The sequence below is a fragment of the Mytilus californianus genome, unplaced genomic scaffold, assembly GCF_021869535.1.
Source record: "Mytilus californianus isolate M0D057914Y unplaced genomic scaffold, xbMytCali1.0.p SCAF_18, whole genome shotgun sequence".
Taxonomy (NCBI): domain Eukaryota; kingdom Metazoa; phylum Mollusca; class Bivalvia; order Mytilida; family Mytilidae; genus Mytilus; species Mytilus californianus.
In genome coordinates, this window is record NW_026262666.1 from 7036313 (window position 1) to 7058401 (window position 22089).

The following is a 22089-nucleotide window of genomic DNA, read 5'->3' on the forward strand; positions in this document are numbered from 1 at the left end:
TTTAATCTGTCGCTAATTATGCCTATTTTTCAGCTCTTACCAGGCAACCATATTCATATATGAAATCCTCCTGTCCCCCACCCCAATAAATGAATAAATATCAAATGGTTTTTCTTCTTATTTAACACAAGTTTAAATTGATTGATTGTTTGTTGCTAATTTTCAACGCCCAGTGACAAATATGTCATGCATGTTCAGGACTCGGTTCAGGAAAACACGAGTTTAAAAGTCAGGTATATAATATAAAAACGAAGAGATGTATGATTGCTAATAAGGCAACTATCCACCGGAGTTTAAATATGAAGTGGATGTAAGCAATTATAGGCAAAAGTAATTTAGGCCTTCAACAATAACAAAACTCGATACTGTATTAAAAGTCGTCAATAAAAGGCCCGACGTGAAAAGTGTGAGAATCAATTCAAACGAAAAAATTAACGGCCTAATTATACATAACAAAATAATTTACAAAATATCAAATATGAGTCGAGACATGAACCAACGACAACCACTAAACTACAGGCTCCTGACTTGGGACAGGCACACAAAGAATATGGCAGGGTTGATATAAAAACGAAGATTGTCAATGAGACAACCCTCCACAAGAGACCAAATGACACAGCAATTAACAGCTATAGGTCACCATACGGCCTTCAACAATAAGCAAAGCCCATACCGCATAGTCAGCTATAAAAGGCCCCGAAATCACAAATGTAAAACAATTCAAACGAGAAAACTAACGGTCTTATTAATGTACAAAAAATTGAACGAAAAACAAATATGTAACAAAGCAACAAACGGCAACCACTGAATTACAGGCTCCCGACTTGGGACAGGCACATACATACAGAATGTGGCGGGGTTAAACATGTTACCGCCCCCTAACCTGGGACAGTGGTGTAACAGTACAAGAACATGTTTGTGAGCGCTCAACCCTCCCCGAAGCTGGGACAGTGGTGTAATAGTACAATATAAGAACAACCTGCACAAATCAATTGCAATTAGATTAACTCAAAAAATCGGTACGAGACACACAAAAAAAAACTTACATTAAGACAATAGACACAAAGCACCGAAATAAGAGTATTTGTAATTACTGGAAAATTATTTAAAGCTAATTACAACTAGTACTGAAATAAATCTTGTTCTCCCAGACTGAAGTATCAATCAGTACACAACCAACGGATTTATTAAAAAAAAAAAGAAGAAAAAGAGTCTGAGAAATGTCTGGTATACATTGTATACTTGCATATGAAGATCCATATACAATGAATTTTTTTGAAAAGTGGTGGTCCGAAGGTTTTGACCATCGAAATTTTGCAATAGAAATAATAGTTAGGACCAGAAGATTTTCTTCAAGGACTACCAGAGAAAAATGATTTTGAGAACTTTCCGATATCTTTGCTTTATACAAAAATAATCCAGTTTGGTTACTTTAAAAAAAAATGGATAGACAAGATGTCCTTTTTGATCATATTCGAGACAAACATTGACGAATTTTTGTGCAGTTTAAGATTGTTCTTAAAAATCAAATAGTGATTTGTCTAGCAAAATTGAGTTAGAAGAAAGAACAAAGAAAAATGTCACGAACAGAGCACACTTTTACAGTCATGTCTACCGGACGTATCTTAATTTTCTATAAAATCATCGTAAACTACATTATGTCACCCAACATAACAAAAATCTGCTATATTCGACGGCAAATCGAATTTTTGTTTTTTTGATCTTCCGTAGAATATCTTCAGAAGAGGTCCTGATTCATTTTTTTGGACTCTTCACCAGAAGACATTCTGGAGATGTGCAGAAGAGACCAATAAAACACGCCCCTGTAATCGATGATCCAATATTGAAACCCTACGGTTATTACAAAAGGTTCTTCAGAATACCAAAATTTATGAGAGGACAGCAACGCACAACGGTAAGTCCTCGTGCTGCGTTAATGTAACCAGAGATATAACTTCACAGTACCCAAATTGCACCTATTCAGCAAAAATAGCGGCGGAAACAAGTTTTCTTTGAGACTAAACAATTTGTTTTTTGATAATTTGACATTATACACGTCTTTCAACATATATAAATATGTAAATATATTTAAATATACACAAAACGTTCACAGTATATATCAACAGATGAAGTATTCACTGGAAAAAAGTGAAATCTACGAAAACGTCGCCATGCGACGTCCACAAAAAGTCATCTTACAAGCATCCATTTCTTAAAAAAATGAATTCTTAGCATGGACTTATGTCAAATTTTTCTTAATATTTGAAGAAATAAAACAAAACATGTGTTATTCGATTTTTAAGGATGCGAATTTAAGCATGGATGCAATTTGGGTACTCCTCATTACAGAACCATTGATCGTTTGGAGGTCTGTTCAAACCCATTTTTCTATGATTCAATATGGATTCAAAATTAAATTGGTCAGTGGAACCATTTAGTAAATAATGATACATCTACAAAATAAACAGAATGGAAACTTTTGTCTAGATCATAAATAAACGTAGGTGAAAAAACTGCCAAAATAGGTGCAATTTGGGTACCGTCACGTTAATACAATCAGACGGTCTTATATGTCTCTGATGTAACTGATAAACTTCCTACGGACTTTTTTTATACTAAAACATAAGTGCATCTGATGTTCATTGGTTGTCGTTTGTTGATGTGGTTCATAAGTGTTTCTCGTTTCTCGTTTTTTATATAGATTAGACCGTTGGTTTTCCTGTTTGAATGGTTTTACACTAGTCATTTTGGGGCCCTTAATAGCTTGCTGTTTAGTGTCAGCCAAGGCTCCATGTTGAAGGCCGTACTTTGACCTATAATGGTTTACTTTTATAAATTGTGACTTGGATGGAGAGTTGTCTCATTGGCACTCATACCACATCTTCTTATATCTATTATACTTTTATTGCAAAAACATAAGTGAACATTACAGAGACTGTGATTATTTAATTCATATATACAGACTTTATTTTACATATTTTAATTTAGATTTATAAAGTTATTTTTTTATTATTCCAGGAACGTACTGGAATACAAACCTTCGAGACATTCACTTATTACGTAACGTCGCTACCGCGATACGAATTGTATATTTATTATTAAAATACCATCAGAATAATTAAGTCTTGCTCGGATCTTTCAGACTGATTATATGGTCCCAATTGGCAACGAATCTTTTCTCTTTTCTTTTGATTTTTTTGCCACGGTTCGCTTTCAATGATTACATCCCCCCAAAAATATGCCTAAAATATAAATATAAACCAAATCCTTGAATAAACTGATATATGATTTATCTTAATAATAATGAAGATAACTACTAAATTTTCATTCCACATTCTAATATGACGTTCTTCTTTTGCTTTGGAAACAAAGCCGTCTTCTTATTCGAATAAAACATGGGCAGCACGTGATTGACGTCACAATTGAAATTGCAATGTTAGTTGTATTTTAAACAACGCCGGCCTGAGATCCAAATGGACATTTGTGTTGGTGTTGCACGCTAGGAAATTAAATAAAATCATTCTAAATGTAAGTGTACATGTATCTTTTATTTTTTTATCGTGAAACGGTTAATTTTCTATATCGTTTTGGCTTCATCAAATTAAAATGGCTGCACTTCGAACGTGTATTATAGGTCCGCTTCAGAGGATAAAAGTTCAAAATTCTCTTATTAGAATCTAAATAATTCTATCATGCCATGCTCTATGCTCATTTTGACATTAGCAGGCATTATATTTGTCAGCATTTTACACCTCGCTAACGCTCGGTATAAAGATATTCATGTCAGAATATACTGATTAAACATAATATCTGGAGCATAATATAGACCCTTGTCGAATTCCAATAACTACTGACATTAAATTCAATAAGATTAAACTCATCCTACATAATACTGTACTTACAGTTTGAAATCAGACCGGAAAGGTTAGGGTACCCAAAATGTACCCATTTTGACCATTTGTTCACCTACATTTATTTAAAAAATAGACAAAAGTTTCAATTCTAAGTTAATCTTTTTTTAGATGTATCCTTATTTACTATAAAGTTCCACAACTTGATATTGAATCCATACTGAATCATAGAAACTGACCTCTATACGACACAAGATTCTGTAATGTTATATAAGGGTCATTGAAAAAAATATTAGTGAATATATAGATTCTACCACTGCATCGAGTGTGATACGATATTTATCCACTCGAGACAGTTAAATTTTCAAATTTAAAACGCGAGGCTCGCCGAGCGTTTTAAATATTTAAAATTTAACTGTCGAGAGTGGATAAATATCGTATTACACGAGATTTGGTGGTGGAATCTGTTTCTCTAATGATTTTCAAACAATATGCAGGCAAACTTATTCCTTATTTTTGAATGATCTGCAAAAAGATGTGTTCTTTCTATGTGACGTCATCAGGCATGGTCGCCTTTTTTCATGCCGTCACAATAGGAAATTCAGAGGAAAGCAAGAAAATTCGACGTCATAATCGGATTTTAACCAATGAAGAACTGAGATCAAACGAACCACACGTTGATTAAATTTTTTTTATACAATGGGTGCAGAAAGGGATAAATTGACGGAGAATTAGAGAAACTATCCTTACAGTAGCAGAATATTTATATATATAGATATAAGAAGATATGGTATGAGTGCCAATGAGACAACTCTCTATCCAAGTCAAAATTTATAAAAGTAAACCATTATAGGTCAAAGTTCGGTCTTCAACACGGAGCCTTGGCTCACACCGTATATATATATATTATATTTGCCTTCGGGTTTATATATGATCCGTTCATCCTATTTTGACTCCTCAAAATTCAAGAGTCTATCCTAAATTGAGGTAAATTGTATGGCTTTCCAAATACCGTTTCGATTCCTAACATCACTGAAGAGACATTAATTGTCGAAATCCGGATATGGTGTACAAAAACCTTTGCACCTTTTGTTTGCGGTATATCATCTTTTCCGCAAGTTTATTGTTTTCTGTTTAGCATTAAATTTATAATTAAGATCCATTTGTTACATCGGCTATCCGTTTATTTGGCAATCGCCAATGCCAGTCAGCAGGGTTTAAGAACATTTGTTGTTCGACCTGTTAGTCAAATGCGTTTTGTTAGAATATACTTTTTCACTTTTTTGGTCTTTTGGAAAATGTTGTTTGTGCTGTATTTAGACCACTCTAACAAGAAATTTGTTTTGCATACACACGTATAAAAATTGCGGTTTTTATCCAACGCAATCATAGGTTTGAACGTTGTTTTCAATTTAGACTTGTTTATACTATAGTAGTAGTATATATATAGATTCTACCACTACATCGAGTGTGATACGATATTTATCCACTCGAGACAGTTAAATTTTCAAATTTAAAACGCGAGGCTCGCCGAGCGTTTTAAATATTTAAAATTTAACTGCCGAGAGTGGATAAATATCGTATTACACGAGATTTGGTGGTGGAATCTGTTTCTCTAATGATTTTCAAACAATACGCAGGCAAATTTATTCCTTCTTTTCGAATGATCTGCAAAAAGATGTGTTCTTTCTATGTGACGTCATCAGGCATGGTCGCCTTTTTTCATGCCGTCACAATAGGAAATTCAGAGGAAAGCAAGAAAATTCGACGTCATAATCGGATTTTTACCAATGAAGAACTGAGATCAAACGAACCACACGTTGATTAAATTTTTTTTATACAATGGGTGCAGAAAGGGATAAATTGACGAAGAATTAGAGAAATATATATAGAACTCGCAAACTCGTGCAATAAAAATATACTGAAACAATATTCATGCATAAACCCTGTGAAAAATTATATTTTCTGAAAAATACGTTTTTTTTTTTACAAAATATTGCAACTATACATACTATTAACATAAATGCAATTTCTTTCATCAATTCGACATGTAACTGATAAGAATTTTACAAAACTGCTTGGTTAGGGAAGCCAGATCCAAGTCACCAGTTTAATACATATAGTAGTGCTAGTTCAAAAAGAAAGCATATACGTTCACAATCCTTTTAGATTTGAATCCCACTGCATCTTTACTATCACAGTATAACTGAATTATTCAAAAATACAAATTGTAAAGTAATGTAAAAGATAGTAGTATTTGAATTGCTCATTAACTGTCAAGTTTAAGCTTTTTTGATTAATTATAAAACCATCTTAAATGTTTGTAAAATTACGTTCTTCTTGCATTAGCATTATTAACATTGGCAAATAAGCTCCTGCTTATAAAACAATTATAAATAGCAGCTATTTATAACAAATTGTAACAACACTAACATTACAAAATCATTTCAGTCTTCGTTCGATTTTTTTTTCACTAGTAACACATCGCAGGTAAACAAAACTAATTTAAAAGTAATTCCACGGATATCTGACCACGAAATATTGTGTATCGAATCCAGCTTGAAACATAGATGGGCTAATAAAAACCATTCAGAACAGTCGTTTTATAAAATAAAGCCTATACTAAACAGACCAAAGATAAACGAATTATTATTCGTGAACAAAAATTCGGATAAGCAAGAACCTAGAATGGAGTACTTTTTGGAAACTTTCAAAGCACAGGTATTAAAATAATGGATGAATCCATTCAAACCAATATGAAAAATCAAGAATTAAAAAAAATATATATTACCATTGGTCAACAAAGAATAAAATCACTCTAGGAAAGAAACAAACTTCTCAATAAGCATGATAAGATGAAAGTAACTTCTCCTACTCCTCCTCCACCTCTACCTCATCCTCGTTCTCATATAACTTATATATTTTTTTATATTTTGTGTTTCCTGATTATTTTTTCAATTTGTTCGAGGGCAATTGAAATTGATAACAACATTTGATTCTTAACACAATTACTGTAGATATTGTTAGGATAGTTGTTGAAGACATACAAAATAAATTGCATGAACTGTCTCTTTATACGAACACCGATATTCCTCAAAATTTTTGATTAATGTTCGTATATAAAAATTTGTCATGTCAAAAACTAAAGTTGTTATTCGTCGAACGATTGGTAACATAACTCTCACTAATTAGAAGCAGTAACTGCACGACATCGAATTATTATAAGGCAGTAAGTTATATAAATAATATGAGGTGTGGGGTATACGTCAATCAGACAGCAACCCAACGATAAAAAATAAAACAAAAGGCATCTATAGAGCTACATGCAGTTTTGAAAAATAGATAGATATCTATACAATATTTCAAGCTCCTAATCGTCGTGAGTTTATTACGGTAGAAATATACACTAAGATATAGCATACGCAATTACTGACGAGGTTCATGGCTTGGATCAGGCACATGCATACAGGAAGGGGTTACACTAGTCTTTTGATATCTCAACCTTTCCCCTTATGCCGACTTCCAACATTATGTGAAAGTATTCTGAATGCAATATTGAATTTGACATCGGATTGTCATCATCATCAACCTGGAAACTTAAAACTAAGAGTTGAAAGACATTTAAGATTTAAAGCAATATGTATCGCAATAAAGTATATATATTATCTCCAGGCAGAGTAGCAGCAGTAAGAAACCACTGCAGGACCGAAACCTGTTCCTGAAATGAGATGAATTATTTCCGTTTCTAAAAGCATATGATAAACTTTTCTAAGTAGAAGCAGTAACATAAGGATATACATTCTATTACTTTATTCAGGGATTTTACATGAGGTATGAAATATTCCAATAGTTAAAAATTATTCATTTAGAGTGTTCAGCTCTAATTGTTTGCATATATCATAAACTTATATTAAAGAAAATGTAATTTTTCTAAAATTCCTAAAGTCTAAATAGACTGCTTGGTTTTATGCGACCGCAACAAATTTTGCGGTCGTATATTGGTATCACGTCGTCGTCGTCGTCGTCAGCGTCGTCCGAAGACATTTGGTTTCCGAACAATAACTTTAGTAAATGTAAATAGAAATCTATGAAATTTAAACACAAGGTTTATAACCATAAAAGGAAGGTTGGGATTGATTTTTGGGGGTTATACTCCTAACAGTTTAGGAATTAGGGGCCAAAAAGGGGCCCAAATAAGCATTTTTCTAGTTTCCAGACAGGTGTATGGATCTCTCTGAAATTATACCACAAGTTTCCATACCACAAAGGGATGGTTAGGATTGGCTTTGGGGGGTTATGGCTCAAACCGTTTAGGAATTAGGGGCAAAAAAGGGGGAAAACAAGGGTTTCCTGGTTAATGGACAAAGAAAATAAAAAGTACAATGTAATGTTTGAATTACATCCCTTACACTGCTTTGAAATTATGTATAAAGAAATGTTGTATTGTCTTGAGGTGATTAGCTGTCAATTTATTTTTAGAAGTTACTTAAAAATTATTTAAAAATTAGAAGTTACTTAAAAGTTATTTAAAAATGCTGATTAAGGAATATTAATTTTAGCCATGATTATGTATGTCATTTTCTATTTTAAGACTTTTATGATGTATTTAAATGGGTAATTATGGTTGCAAACTCCATTGGAAATTTGAATTGAGATTATGACCATATCTTGAGGGAAAGAATTTTTTTTGTGGAAAAGGGGGGGGGGGGGGTGAAAAAAAAAATTTGGGGGGGGGGGGGGGGGTAAAAAAGAAATTGTGAAGGGGGGGGGGGACAATTTGTTCTCATTTCAGATTTCAGAAATTAAAAAGAAAATTTCTTCAAATAAAAAAAAGGGGGGGTAAACATTTTTTTTTTGGGGGGGGGGGGGGTAAATTCGCAACAGCATAATGTATTGCAGAAAAGCAAAAAAAAAAGGGGTTATTTTTTTTTTGTGGAAAGGGGGGGGGGGGGGTGGGGTGTCAATTTGCAACAGCATAGTGTATTGCACAAAAGCAAAAAATTGAATATAAATTCAAATCATATAACCAATTCTAAGTTCTTTGACTACAGTTATTCTGTGTCAAATATTTAATTACAATCCAAATTCAGACCTGTATCAAGCGCGAATATTGTGTCCATTTTTGCCCCAACTGTTCAGGGTTGGACCTCTGCGGTCGTATCCAGCTGTGCTCGGCGAAGCAATTTATTAAATAAGGCTTTGACAGAACGCATACGTTGCTTTATTGGTCATACGTTGCTTTATTGGACATACGTTGCTTTATTGGACGGACGTTGCTTTATTGGACATACGTTGTTTTATTGAACATACGTTGCTTTATTAGACAAACGTTGATTTCTTGGAGAAGTCACATTTGAAAGCGCTCGCCAATCCAAATAAAATCTTGAAAGAAATGACTTGAGAGCGAAATCGGATCTACCTCAATGTATCACATGTGGAATCAGTTCGCAAAATAATTAAAAAAAAAATTGACGCGACAAATCACGCGCTTTTTTATTTCGCAAGTTTGGGCCCAGTGTAGATCTTACAGGTAGAAATTATTAAGCTCTTTAATTAAGACGAACAGCAATCATCGCACACTTTTGTTTTAGGATGGAATTTCTTCCCCCCTCGTGACTCAGTGCAAATGTTTATTTTAATATCAATTGGACTTAATCCCCGAGACTTGTGGTATTCCTGCAATAAAACCCATTGAAATATCCGTTCAATCGTACATTCTGACTATGGCACAATGATTCATAAATAGCTAATAGTGCATGTTATAAAATACCAAGGGGCAATTAAAAACCATAAGTGAAAAAAAAAACAGACAGCACCAGGGCGAAAAAAATAAATAAAAGAAAAACACAAATAAAACCAGACAGACTAACAACAGTTCACAAAACACTGCGCATAGTTGAAGTAAATAATAAGCTATGCCAACCCACACATATATGAGGATGAACTCGGGTGCTGGTAAAATGTAACAATTTCCTGTTTCACTGATGGCACTCGTCATGTTGCTCATGGCAAGTAAAATCTAGTGACAAGTGGTTCGTATCCGTCATTTGTGACACAAATATTCCATAACGGTTAACCAAGTCATGATTACGCCCGTACAATTTCCGAAGAGATGACTTCAGACTGTTAAAAAAGTCAATTCGGAATATTTATCTCGTTCACTTTAATCAGTGAAATGGTAATTATTTCTATTTAAACATTTAAACCAAACGGTATCAGTGGTTATGTAAGCAATCGGACAGCAAGGTTCATTTTAGAAATCCATCCTTTAAATTACACTTTTAACATTTTACAAAGGGATTGAATTACTTTGACCCCACTTACTTAAAATTTACAAAATATGCATTAAATTCTTATATTTAATGATCAGAATGATTATTAAAATCTTATAATAAAAAAAATTGCAATATAATTGATACACTGATTTTATTTTCGATAGATTTGTCTAAGTCTACCAAGTATCGACGGTGACCTGCAGGACATCAGATCGGTATATCATATACAATATTTATTGCCAGTATACATGTACAAAATGTTAGAAAAACCACTCATATTATATTTGGGATTGTCTGTTACAATACCCTGTTGTTTAGCATTATTGGAAAAAGTTGACAATTGTCCAGTAGGTCAGCAAAGAATTGAACGTCAGAGTGATTTATGCGGTAATGCTACATTGTATCATTGTATTCCTGATGCTAACTGCCAACTTTATCAATTTTGTGCTGATCCACAAGAATCACCACAAATTTTCATACCCTTTATTTCCAAGGATAAAAAAATATATAATAAAACAGTGAATATTTCGTCCACGAATACGGAGTTGTATGGGGATCTAACCTTATACTTCTGCAAGTACTCTTCAGGGAAAATTTTAAACAATGAATTATTTACAAACATCCTAAAAAGGCTAGATACTAAAATACCAAATGTATACAAACTACCTTGCAAATTACCTAACGTTGAACATGTACTACCTACATTGGGTAGTTGCGAGATGGAAAGTAAGTGCTTTCGAACAGGAAAAGTAATGAACTTCAAACTATTAGTTTTTCACAATGGAAAATTGATATCCCACGATTTTGAAATAGATCTGTCAAACCAAAGAGATTTTTATAAAGCAGGTTTTCTACTATGTATTTTAAATGATAAGAAGTTATATGATTACATATTGGAGGCAGAAATCATCCCCACAACAAAAGGTCCTGTTTCAAATGGTCCAAGTGATGAACTGTCTCTCTATGCACTAATCGTTGGATTCCTTGTAAAAATCATGTTATGAGAGAGAGAGAGAGAGAGATTGTTACTAAATATCACAACTGAGCTGCATCGGATAGAAATCGACCTTGTGCAAGTGCACATATACATATACATGTATAGGACTTTGACTGATTTTGGAACATTCAAATACGAAATAAAAGATGAATTTTGGTCTGTTTTGTAGGGTTCTTATAACTCAATTTTCAAACAGTTAAAGACTTTCCGTCGAGATTTTATCAACCCGAAATAGGTTAACAGATATTCATTTGCATAAGGTCGATTTCGTATCTGACGCAGCTCAATTTTACTATAAACAATAAACATTGCAAATATGTAACATTAACACACAAGTTTTTTTTCGTGTTCTCTTTTCACATGCGTGCATGACAACAAGCCTCTCCTCAAATTAGAATTTCAATCATTATATTTATAGCAATGATAATTCAAAAACGAAGCATGTGCTCATTATTTTGTCAGAAAGGAGCCACGCACAGTGAAGCCACATCAAGGAGAGGATATATAACACGTATAAACACTGTTATGTTGAATAACGTAAGGTATATCCTTTATTAACAAGCTTTCGGCATTCATGTTCAACACTAAACTATGACCTTTGAGATTCAATATAATTATTACCAGAGCTGTCGGTGTGGCTGTACGACTGAATACAGCTTTCATTTTTTCTTTAAATGCCCGTTTTATGCACAAATCAGAATTATATTTTTGATGAATTACTTTTCGATTCATCTTTACATCTTGTAACTTTACAAAACGAAAACGAAAATTTAAATCTTAATCAAAATACATTCTTAGATAAAGAAGTCTTTCATTTTTGTTGTTTAAAACTTTGCTGAAGCATTTGGTGTAAATAATAGTACGAATTTATATTAATTTGACTAAATGTGAAAATAATGTAGTTGTATATGTTATGTAAATTTGGGATGTTTTCAGGTCCAGAAAAACAAGCTTTGGCTGATATGGCCATCCTCTTGAAATACAGATTAGTTATTTATTCATTTTATTTGTATAGCTAGTATGATGTTGAATTAGCATTGTGATGTAAAATTTATATTCATTTATTTGAGAAATTGTGAATTTTTTACTGTAACTATTGTACACATTTAGTATTGTTTACTATTGTAGTATGTGTTTATATTCATAGATCATAACTTATTATATTTAGGATAGGACTATGTGAGCTGTGATAACTTGTACGTGTCTGATAACAAACAAAATATGTTTAAATGAAATGATATGTAACAGACAGAGTCTGTGTTGCGGACGTAGTTGAAGAACAGCATTATTAAATACTCAAAAACGTTCTATCTCCTTAAAGAATGATCAACTGCATTCTTTTACTTTTACATTTTATATTTATTTTGAAAGTTTTCAGTTGATTAATTGTTGTAACTTCTCAAAGTTTTGTTCAGTGTGATAATGAATGTCTACTTTTAATACTGATAATAAAAAAAAATAAAAAATCCTGGAGCTTCAAATGATTAAATCTGTGGGTAGATGAACAAGTTATTACATGGATATTCTGCTATTAAGGTAGATCTAGTGTCTTTCGCCATCTTGGATTGTAAAATAGCAGAACACAATCGGTATAGATCTTTATTTAAATGGTAAAATTTCGAGAGAAGAATCTAATTGGTTTGTAAGACTGTGCATCTATTTGAAGAAAATTATTTGTTTTATGATATTTTTCAATGTTTTTTTTTTACTAATACTGACACATTTTTGTTTCATTCATTTTTGCCATATAAGGGGAAGTAACTCATATAATGTATCTTTTAAAAAGTAATGTGTTATGCATTTACATATTTTGTTTAACAGCAAGGTATCAAGTTCCGTGATCCCAATTTTTCTTTTTATTTACTGAAAACACATTAAAAGAGCTATCTTCTCATTTCTTATCTTAAAATTCTATCGTGTAATTTTTCTCTTTTTATCACACAAAATTGTGGTTTCCATGCATAATCTTTCCAAAATCTGACAATTTTGCACAACGTGTAGCTTGAAATAATGCCCCGTTACCCATACTATTTATTATATTTTCGAATAATGCATGATGTAAACTATATTTTAGCATACTACTAAACATCATATCGATTTTATATAGACCCCCACCTACCTTAAAATGATTACCATGGTTCACACACGAAAACAAAAGAATTAAAACAATGAAAGTCTTGATGCAAAAGCATGCAGAATAACTGTGGAAAATAGAAAAAAATTGGTAATATGATACTGCTTACAGTAATGGAGAACGTACAGAATACAGTTGATAACATAAAATTTAAAAAGTTAAGTAATTTTGATGAGAATTTTACAGAATAAACGTTACTTTTAATGATAAAGAAGAATGCTTAAATAAATTAAAGAATACAGAAATGAAGGGCCCCTTCCAGACACTCATTAATGCAAACATTCTGGATACAAAATCTGTTTTAGTAGATATAAAACATTTTAATTTGTCTCAATATGATGTTATGGAATAAATCTTTATGAAAAATTGTTTAGCAGAAAGTGCTGACAACAGGGAGGAAATTGAAGATAAATACCATTTCTTTCCAGTCTGTTCCATGCCTTATTGAGAGATACGTATTTAAAAAAAAAAAATAAACACATGTTCAAATTGTATTTTTATTTATAAGATTGCATTCAGTAATATCAATGAGGCATATGTTCACATTGTTGAGCATCAGTTCGCCAGTCATTATAAAAATCACAGCAAAATATATTAATAAAATTGAGAATGGAAATGGGGAATATGTCAAAGAGACAACAACCCGGCCAAAGAGTAGATAACAGCCGAAGGCCACCAATGGGTCTTCAACGCAGCGAGAAAATCCCGCACCCGGAGGTGGTCCTCAGCTGGCTCCTAAATAAAAATGTGTACTAGTTCAGTGAAAATGGACGTCATACTAAACTCCAAAACATATAAATGAACTAAAATTAAAAAACATACAAGATTAACAAAGGCCAGAGGCTCCTGACTTGGGACAGGCGCAAAAATGCGGCGGGTTTAAACATATTTTGTGAGATCTCAACCCTCCCCCTATACCTCTAGCCAATGTAGAATAAAGAAACACACAGCAATACGCACAGTAAAACTCAGTTTAAAAGAAGTCCGAGTCCGATGTCAGAATAGGTAACAAAAGAAACTAAGCAAAATGACAATGATAAATAAATTAACAAAGGACTACTAGCCTGAAAGGAGAAATATGCGATTGATTAAATGATTGATTATTGTTGATATACGTCCAGTGGCAAATATTTCATGCGTGTTCCGGAAGAGAACAAAAAAGTGAAACTGCTGACCTCAATTAAACTGATTGAAAGATTGTGTCTTCATCATATGAAAATCAAGTACAATCCCTCCCATTAGGGGTTTAGTATCATACCATCATAAAATATATGAGAAGAACATAACCCGTATCATGCCAACAACTGGTTTTAGAATAAATGTGTTTATTTCCGATGCAAAGACCCTATGAGTGAATCAATATTAATACCAAAATATGCAATCCTCAATGACTTGACAACAGTATGGTAACTATATCCCTTCCGAATAAGTCTGTTTAAAGGTTTGGTTTGCTTTTGAGGTGAATGCCGACATTTTTGTGCTTTGTAAAGTATATCACCATAAAAGATTGGATGTGAAATACCCGAACGTATAAGATGTCTGCATGTTGATTTATATTTCCGAATGATGTCCTTGTACCGATGATAAAATTTAGTAAATGTTTTGACTAGTTTGTGATATCGAAAACCCTGGTGTAATATTTTTTCAGTAATACAGAGATTTCTTTCGTTAAAATCAAATACGTTGTTACATACACGAGCGAATCGAACAAGTTGAGATATATAAACACCATAAGATGGTGACAAGGGAACGTCACCATCTAATAATGGATAATCAACAATAGGAAATGAAAAATCATCTCTTTTGTCATAAATTTTGGTATTAAGCTTCCCGTTAAAGATATAGATATCAAGATCCAGGAAAGGTCAGTGTTCATTGTTAGTATTAGCTTTATTACTAAAAAATTACCTAAAAGAGTTTGAACATATATATTCGCATTCTAACTTTTTAAATGCCCATTTAATCAGGTGTGTGCATTTTTTTTTAAATAAGATTATGAGGCAAAGTGGTATATAGAGTAGAAAAATCACAACTTTGAACAGATTCGAGATCACCAATATAAGCATGCAATTTATCAATTACTTCCAACGAATTATTGACACTCCAAAAGTAATTAATTCCACTATTTTCAAAGGCCTTATTTGAACAATTTATTACCAGGTTTTTGAATGTACCAAGTGTACTGGTAAGTAGAAGAGATAGTTTAGTAGTGGAACAATGGCTTGAAGACGAAATAAATCTATACTTGTAAGGAGTTTTGTGCAGCTTCGGAAGCCAGTACATACATTTGTAGTTGGAACTTTCATTGTATTTGGTTCTGCTTGTAAAAAGGTAGCTAAAATTTTATGTTGGTTACAGATGTCATTTTCCGAAAATGGAGTCAGTTGGAATGTTGGTGAATTCGTGATTTCCTTTTTTAGAACCTCAATGTAAAATTTACGTCAAACAATAATGATATTGTTAGCAGCCTTATCAGCCGGGACAAAAACAAATACCTTGGCGAGTTGTTTTAGCTTATGTTTGATATGAGAAATAGGGCTATTATGGTTGTTGTTAGGAGTAAAATGTTCGCTTCATTGAAGACCCATTGGTGGCCTTCGGCTGTTGTCTGCTCTATGGTCGGTTTGTTGTCTCTTTGACACATTCCCCATTTCCATTCTCAATATTATTTAAAATATTGAATACGTATATCAACTATGTTCATTATCGAATTAAGAAAAGAATCTAATGATTTCTTGTCAGCTTTTTCTCGTTTTATCCATATAGAGCGGTAAGTACGGAGTGAGTCGTGGATGATGTTACGACACTCATTCCAATTAATAATTGACGGAGACGATATTTAGGTCCTTTACTGAGGAATGATTTCAACTCTCGGTCACGAACGATGTTAAGGTCTCCTGTTATAACATGGGAACTGGGGCCATAAATGTATTCTGATTGTTTTCTCATAAAGAAAACATGTCTAAGTGTTTAAATTTTTGTACATGGCCACGGAGTTGAAAAATCTTAAAAAAAAGATCATCAGCATTGTTGGGTTCCGTTTACGAGTTTTACATGTATGCTATATCGCTTATACAATTGAAAAATCACCAGTAGGGTGTATAAATAGTGTAAAGCAACATGTTTCTTCGAAACGACCTAAAAATAAATCCGGTATAAGATCAAGTTTTAAGAATTTCATGCGTGTGAATATATCTATATTTGGGAAAAAAAGTACATGAGTGTGTATATGTCAGGTTCCATGAATATCTATGTGTGTAAAATATCGAAAGATTATAATATAGAGTTATTGTTATTTATATTAACAGGATATACAAATGTAACTTGGCTAGCAACGCAAAAAGCATCGTAATAGATTACTCACGCGCCCCCTGTGCTTGAATTAAAAACAACGTAATAGGTAACTCATGCAACCCCGTTGCTTGAGTAAAAAGCATCGTAACAGATAACTCATGCTCCCCAGGTCCTTGAGTGCAAACAATCGTAATAGATAACTCTTGCGTATCCTGTGCTTGGGTAAAGAGCGATGTAAAAGATAACTCATGCGACTCCTGTTCTACAGCAAAAAGCATCGTAAAAGATAAATCATGCGACCCCTATGCTTGAGTAAAAAGCATCGTAAAAGATAACTCATGCAACCCCTGTGCTTGCGTACAAAGCATCGTAAAATATAATTCATGCGACCCCTGTGCATGCGTTAAAATCATCGTAGTAGATAATTCATGTGCAACCAGTGCTTGATTAAAAAGCATCGTAATAGATTACTCATGCAACTCCTGTGCTTGAGCAAAAAGCATCGTAATAGATAACTCATGTGACTCCTGTGCTTGAGAAAAACATCGTAATAGATAACTCATGCGCCCCTGTGATTGAGTAAAAATCATCATGAAAGCTAACTCGTGCACCCCCTGTGATTGAGTGAAAAGCATCGTAATAGATAACTCATGCACCCCCTGTGCTTTGAGTAAAAGGCAACGTAAAAGATAACTCTGTTCGTGAGTAAAAATCATCGTAAGAGATAATTCATGCGCACCTGGTACTGGACTAAAAACATCATAATAGATTACTCATGCGCCCCCAGTGCTTGAGTAAAAAACGTCGTAATAGATAACTCATGCGCCCCTGTGCTTGAGTAAATATTAAATTCATAAAAAGAAAAAGTAGAAAGAATAAGTAGAAATAAACATTAGGGATTCATAGGAGTCGTAAAATACTGCAGAAAACAGCTGATTTATCTAAAGGAAAGCTCTCTTAAGACCCAAAACCTTTTTGTCGAGTCAAAAAGTTAAACAAATGACAAAGAAACATGTTTTTTTCCAGGAAATAAAGGATATCGTCTTTTGCTTCTTTTCATTGAAGAGGACACACTCGAAGGATAACATCAACACATTATATAGCCTATGATGGACAATTAATGAAATATAACAAATATTTCCATATACCTTGCCCTTCACTATCACTGTTAGATATAGAACGAATACAAATATCTAGCAAATTAAAGTGCCCATCCAGATATACATATAAAAATAAGAAGATGTATACAGTATGATTGAAAATTAGACAACTCTCCACAAGAGACAAAATGACACAGAAATTAACAACCATAGGTCACCGTACGGCCTTCAACAATGAGCAAAACCCATACCGCATAGTCAGCTATAAAAGGTCTCGAAATGACAAATGTAAAACAATTCAAACGAGAAAACTAACGGCCTGAGTCATGTACAAAGTAATGAACTAAAACAAATATAATATACAGCAACAAACGACAACCACTGAATAACAGGATCCTGACTTGGTTAAGGCACATACAGAATGTGGCGGGGTTAAACATGTTAGCGGGCGCCCAACCTTTATGTATGTTTTCTAGCCTGAAAGGAGAAACATGCGATTGATTAAATGATTGATTATTGTTGATATACGTCCAGTGGCAAATATTTCATGCGTGTTCCGGAAGAGAACAAACATGTGAAACTGCGAGCTACTGCTCACTGATGATACCCCTGTCCAAATACTTGACGGTAAACAGGAATTGGTTGAGTGATGAATCTGAAAACGCATCACACGGTGTAGCTGACTTATATAAACCCTGAAACCAAATTTCAGAAATCCTTATGATGTAGTTCCTGAAAAAAATATTCATGGGACGGACGGACAGATGGACTGACGAATGGATGGATGGACAGACAGAGGTAAAACAGTATACCCCCATTTTTTAAAGCGGGGGTATAATTAACAATGAATACAAAATAGGCGTAGATTAGGATGAAGGGCGGGAAATTTGGTTAGTAATTGGAACATGAGGGTATACTGAACAGAGACACAAATTTAGCCTTACATCAGGCCACCTACGGATCCCTAGAGTTGTTGCAAGATATTTTAACATGCAGAGAGCTGGAACACCCTTCACATGAGACGTGGTTGTGTATTTATACATCCCGCACAGCCAAACGGACGCCCACATTTTGGCAAAGGTTTTACTGCCGTTCGGAAGAATACAAAAACTGACCATATTTTTATTCACCAGTCAACCATGGGTTTAGAAATAAAAAGGATTAGAGTAAACAATGCCGTTGGACTAATTTAAAACAGCAAAACAGACTACACGAAGAGGCTTCGCAGAAGTAACATATGTGTAGTATGATTGCGTTATAGTTATTGATCAAGCACATCTTTAGTATACAATCCTTGATATTATATTAGTTTTTAGTTTTTCTCCGTATATAAGAACATAGCCATCCATTGAAAAATCTAAAAAGATAAGTAAAAACAAAGGCATTTTCCTTATATATCTATTAAAATTTGTCGCCAAAATGGACGTTTTCATATGAAAATTAAACGAAAACAAATATGGTGACCCCATTTTTTATTACATATTCCGATGTAACTCGATTCAAAGTACAAGTGTGCCAAAATGCTTAGAAATCGGGAGATATGCCATTCGGTATCGGGTTACCTTAAACTGCACGGCTCAGGTGACCCAACTTAACACGAACGACGTAGGTCCAAACCTTTTGGAAATATGCGAACGATATTTAATCCACGGCTCCTGGGAAAGTTCCCTTGCGGGGTAAAGAAAAGAAAAAAAATACGCCTTTAAGAATTAAAAGTAACTTTTTTATTATTAACCTCTTTGATATTCAGGTTTTTTCCTAAATTGTGACAATAATTGAAGAATTCCGTTTTAATGGCAGATCTTTGATTGTTTTTGTTAAATTTATTCACAATTTTGGTAAAAATTCGGGACGATTTAGAACATTGTCTTGACATATTGTGTAGACACCTGTCTATTGTTAAAAGCTATATGTTGTTCTCTAAATGTCCTTAAGTTGTTTTTCTTCGTTTGATTCGTTTGACTCGTTTGAGTTATTCCCTATTGTAACGAAAATTCATTTTGGTTTTGTTTCTGTGAAAGTAAGATACTATATTATATAGAGAATATCATATGGCTTTTTCAATATCACATCCGTATCAACCCGAGACACCAATATAATCCCAAGAGCTCTGCTCGAGGGATTATATTGGTTGAGGGTTGGTACGGTGTGTGATATTGAAAAAGCCATATCATATACACTTTATTATATACATATACCTCATGTAGATGTTTTTTTTTTATGTGACATGACGTCATACAGGTAAGGAGGTTTGAAATGACGTCATACAGATTAGGTTTGACATGACGTCATACAGATTAGGGGTTTGATAAAGCCTTTGCAATCGATGACGTGACGTCATACAGATTAAAGGTGTGATAAAGCCTTTGCAACCGTGCTGATATCGATATCATCACGGGTGGCTGATACAGCACGCTTGCCAATGATTGTATTATACATACAATTTATCTGTATTTACTTCTAAGTATATAATAAACATATATATTTCCTTGAAAATAGATAGTTCACTTAAGTTATTTCAACTGCAGGGATTCACACATTTGCTCTTTCGCATACTTTTTCAAACTTAGATATATAAAATTCCAATTTTACCTGAAACTGTTATTTCTGTTATAATTCAAACTCATTATGGATCAAAATTTTAAACATCTGCCATTTTCCATGATTGTAGGATTCCGTATTTATGTTTCAATCGTTTTAAAAATGATATCGTAGAAGTATATCTTTCATGACATGATATTGATTTAAATATAAAGAAACGGTAACATAACGAGATTTATCAATACTGAAATTTTAATGTTAAGTATTGAAAATTTTAATCATTAACATGATTATGATAAATATGTTTCACACTTTATTATTCTGTCTGTATTCGATATACAAATACGAAACATGAGATGTAGAAGTAATGATAAGACAGCAAACAAACGTCACACACAAACCTTAGTCATAAATTGGTTCCCATTATTTCTCTGTCTGGCCCATGTCTTCACAATTGAATCATTTTATCAAAGACCAATTTTTTTACAAAAAAAAAAAATAAACCCAGCATAGGCAAAAAAAAAAACAAAACATTTTTTTGTTGCGTCAGTCAAAAGAAAAGGCGGCGAGAAACTAGTTTGGAGTACTCAACTCTCCTCTTTAAATTTTCATTAGTGAAAAGGATGAAGGTGTAGAAATAACTTTTTCATTTTCAGAGGATTGATATCAGTAAAACAGATGACATGAATAAAAAGAAAGGTAAACAATATATGATAAAACCGTATCAAAGAAGCTCGCTTTTAGCGGATGCTCTCTCAAAGTTCGCAGTTTCCTTGTAGACAAATCATGTTTGAAAAAGTCTGGTATCGTTGAGTTTTTAAACACACTGGATAGATTCTCGTCACTGTAACTATTCATAAAATCTTAAAATCAATCGATCTAATGAGTATTTTCTATCCCCAGGTATAACATTCCTTATGTTGATGTTTATAATGTGGGTTTTTAAAAGCTTTTGAACTTAGTTATTGATATTGCTTTCAACAGTTTCGAGCTGCACTGACAAACGTTGTAGATTTAATAATGTTTATTTTCAAACTTACTTTGAACTATATAAAGTGGAAATATCTAATTCATGCGCATGCTATTTTGGAAAAGATTCTTCTTTTTGCTTCGTTTGTTGTTAATTGTAAGGAATTTAACTTGTATATTGGCTTTATATCTAGTAACTGGATTGACATATAAACATAGTTTATTGGCAATATGAATTTCTTATACACAAACAACATGAACAAATAAAATAGATAATGGCAAAATTTTAAAACATGTTAATTGGTCAGATCAAGTATCAGATAGCGTAAGATGTAAATAACGTAGACAACAAGCAAATTCAAAACAAAATAACATTCTTTTGTGAATAATTTCATTCTTTTTAACTGAGATGATGACATTATATTTATAGTTTACATCTGGTTTCCTAGTTTATATGAAAGATTATTCGTGAGGAAGTATTGTATACATAGCTTCCTACGCAATATATTCGCAAGTCAAATTAGAATATTATTCCCGAAGTTTTAATATAATTACCCTAATGTAATCATAATAGTTAATAGTAAATAATTGCAATCCACATCAAAATCGGTAAATCAAAAAATTAATCTAAGTATCTTTTTATTTTGGTTGTGGTAATATATATTTATTTGCACCCATACTCTAGATCTCCAAAAAAAAAAATTATTCTGTGCCTGATTAACGCCGGAATTTTCCCTTTTTTTTTCGTTTCGGTTCCGGTCAATATACATTTTAAACATCTTAAATTTATGTATAGTAGTGATAAAAAATTATCTCATTCTTTCACGGTTTCCCAAAAAATAATTATAACCAGATTGATAATTTATTCCATTTTATAGTTGTATTATAACAATTGCTTGGCCATTTCTAAAAATAAACATAACAATAA

At 32.9% G+C, this 22089-nt stretch overlaps 1 protein-coding gene across 1 annotated transcript in view; it reads left to right on the plus strand.

Moving 5' to 3' along the window:
• The window catches only part of LOC127726647 (uncharacterized), a 299596-nt gene that overhangs the window by 52783 nt on the left and 224724 nt on the right, over positions 1–22089 (plus strand). The gene's annotated exons all lie outside the window — the stretch shown is intronic.